Genomic DNA, 3,474 nt, shown 5'->3' with positions numbered 1-3,474 from the left:
CTTTATAAACTTCGCATAACTAGGCATTTGTTCAAGAGCCTCAGCAAAAGGTATATTGATGTGAAGTTTCTTGAACACCTCCAGAAACTTCCCGAACTGTCTATCCAGCTTTCGTTGCTGCAATCTCTTAGGAAAAGGTGGTGGAGGATAGAGCTGTTTCTCCCCTGTATTAGCCTCAGGCAGAGTGTGTTCAACAGTAGTCTTCCTTGGTTCTGCCGCTTTCTCCTTTTGCTTAGATTCTCCATTTCTAATTTCAGTTTCTACTTCTTTTGCCTTTTCAGCATCAGCCACTTTTCCAGACCTTAAGGTACTAGCCTTGACTTGCTCTTTAGCTTCCTTCCTACCTGGTACTTCCGTGTCACTGGGAAGAGTGCCAGGTTGACGATTGAGCACTACATTGGCTAATTGACCGATTTGATTTTCCAAGGTCTTGATAGAAATCGCCTGACTCTTGCATAACAGCTTAAGTTCCTCAAAATCAGCACTAGTAGGTGCAGCTGTACTTCCCTGTTGAGGATATGATTGCCTTGTAACATACTGTTGTGGTTGCTGGAATCCAGGTGGGTTAAACTGTTTACTCACTCCTTGCTGATATGGTGGCTGAATAGCATTCTGATTATTTCCCCAGCTGAAATTTGGATGATTTCTGTTGTTAGGATGATAGGTCGCTGGCACAGGCTGCTGTTGTCGCTGATAATTATTCACATACTGAACAGATTCGTTGACAAGAGAACACTGATCCGTAGCATGAGAACCTGCACAAAGCTCACAAACCATAGCTATTTGATTAACTCCATATGTAGCCAGAGAATCAACCTTCATTGATAGCGCTTGGAGTTGGGCTGCAATAGCGGTAGCTGCATCAACTTCCAGAATACCTGCTACCTTGCCTGACGTCATCCTTTGAGTTGGGTTTTGATGCTCATTCGCAGCCATCGTCTCTATAAGATTATACGCCTCAGTATAGCTTTTAGCCCATAAGGTGCCTCCAGCTGCTGCATCGAGCATGGGCCGAGATTGGGCCCCCAAACCATTATAGAACCCAGTGATCACCATCCAATCCGGCATTCCATGATGTGGACATTTTCTCAACATTTCCTTGTAGCGTTCCCAAGCCTCGCACATAGACTCTGTAGGTTGCTGCGCAAACTGAGTAAGAGCACTCCTCATAGCAGCAGTCTTTGCCATCGGATAAAACTTCACCAGAAACTTTTGCGCAAGATCTTGCCACGTAGTGATGGACCCAGCTGGTTCAGAATATAACCAGTCTTTAGCCTTGTCCCTCAGTGAGAATGGGAAAAGCCTCAACTTGATAGCTTCATCAGTCACGCCATTATACTTAAAAGTGTTGCAGATCTTGACAAAATTCCTTATGTGCATGTTGGGATCTTCAGTTGCCGCTCCTCCAAAAGAAACAGAATTCTGCACCATCTGAATAGTGCCCGGCTTGATTTCAAAGGTGTTAGCTTGAATAGCCAGATGAAGGATGCTTGACTGAATGTCATCAATTTTAGGCCGAGAAAAATCTATAAGAGCGGGATCAGCTTGAGCAATACGATCTCCCATGTTTACTGGTTCTTTCTGCTCAGTTCCTGAATCCGAATCCTCAAAATCTAACTTCTCCGGAATATCAAGAACTTCGTCTGTCTCCTCAGCTGTATCTAAAGTCCTCTTGCGAGCACGAGAACGAGTTTGCATAAACGCTTGCTAAAGTACCTGAAATACAACCGGAAAAAAATAAGTAACTACTACGTCCTAATCACTGAGTCCTAATGACCAATGATGGTAAGTACATAAACTAAACAAATACGCCAAGTCCCCGGCAGTGGCGCCAAAAACTTGTTAGGGCGAAAACATGCGCTAATATTCACGCAAGTATACGCGTTCGCAAGTAGTATAAAATATTTTCTAGTTCGTTCCCTCAGAGACTCAGACTAAATTATTGTCTAATTAAACTCACTCACCAATGTATGATTACTTCTCAATGTTAAGACACTAACACTTAAAATTGTTGATTAAATATTAACTACTTAATTAATCACTTAACTAACACTTCAATTTATCAATAATAAAACACTCATGAGATCACAACTTCATTATTACTTCCTTCTATAGCCATTGTTATTACCTTTAGCATGTGACATTGATGATATTAATCGAATAACACGAAACTGATAAAAGCCAACTTTCATTGTACTAATACCATTCTACCAAGCATCCACAATTAAGATAGAAGTTGAATAGTCATCAATTATGTTGAGTTCCCATATGTCTACAGAAATTGACAATACAACGATTTAAGCACAAGTTATCCCTTTTGATTACACAGGGCAAATAAAACTGTTAGAATTACCCACTAATCATGCATAACGTACATGAACCTATGCTAGCATGGCAAGTTCTAAATCTCAAGATCCACCGTCGCTTCACAAGAGATTAACACCCTATCTTACATGTTCGCGACGCACATAAGACGAATACGCACAACCAATACTAGATATCATGCAATCATCACATACTAAAGTATTAAACAATTAACTAAAGAATTTCATAATAAATCCGTTGCAACCCCATGATCACGATTAGCCCATAATAGCACTTATCGTCATCATGGGTTCATATGAAATCATGATAAACAAACACAAGAAAATAATAACTAAACTAATTATATTAAAACAGAGTACGTCACAAGAATAAATAAGTTCAAAGCAAGAAAACTAGCATCCAACGTTACAACGAAACAAGAATCACAAGAAGATATGCTTCCTCTTCGTTGCGGTGTGCTAAATCGGTCTTCTTCCTTATCTCCTTCGCTTCTTGCGTAAACAAAATCTTCTTTTTTCCACCCTTGTGAAAACGTCTCAAATCTACTTATATAATAGTCCCATAAAACTCAGATTACATAGAAGTGGAAACCAAACAGAAGTAGAAGTCCTAAAATAATTTGTCTTTTTTCCCGACCCTGCGCGGCCGCTCAGCATAGCTGAGCGGGCGCTCAGACCTCTACTGGAAAAAAAATGATTTTACTCCGTTTCTTAACCGTAATCTGCCCGTTTCTTTCCTCTCGCAACGGTGAACACATGCCAAGGCTTATTCTTGATGATTCCTCCCCCGAAATGCAACTAAAACCCTGAAATGCATAAACACTAGAAAAACGCATCAAATACACAAAATACTTGATTTCAAGACACCAATTTAAGCCATTTTAAGACGTTCTAAGTGGTATAAAATGCCACTTATCATCTCTCACTAAGGAAAATGCAAAAATTAAAGAAAACAATTTGTTTTTAAGTGAGAGGAATAATGTGCTAGAGTCTCAGTTTATTGAATTTGAGAAATTGAGAATTGAGTGTAAGATTGCTAAGGATGAATTAACTAAGTATTTGAAGAAAAAAGAGATTTTAAAGAAGCAGTTTGAATGAGAACAGGAAGTGATTAAGGCATGGAAATCATCTAGAGATGTCCATGCTTAAA

General features: G+C 39.6%; 1 non-coding gene across 1 annotated transcript; it reads left to right on the top strand.

Moving 5' to 3' along the window:
• Positions 1 to 1,066: 1,066 nt before the first annotated feature.
• LOC141715869 (small nucleolar RNA R71) lies at positions 1,067 to 1,173 on the top strand. The gene has a single exon (XR_012572615.1). It is a non-coding gene; the product is annotated as a small nucleolar RNA R71 (small nucleolar RNA).
• The last annotated feature ends 2,301 nt before the right edge of the window (positions 1,174 to 3,474 follow it).

This window comes from Apium graveolens, chromosome 3 (assembly GCF_009905375.1).
Source record: "Apium graveolens cultivar Ventura chromosome 3, ASM990537v1, whole genome shotgun sequence".
Classification (NCBI taxonomy): domain Eukaryota; kingdom Viridiplantae; phylum Streptophyta; class Magnoliopsida; order Apiales; family Apiaceae; genus Apium; species Apium graveolens.
The sequence above is the reverse complement of the archived record's forward strand: the minus strand, read 5'-3'. Positions and strand labels throughout refer to the sequence as shown.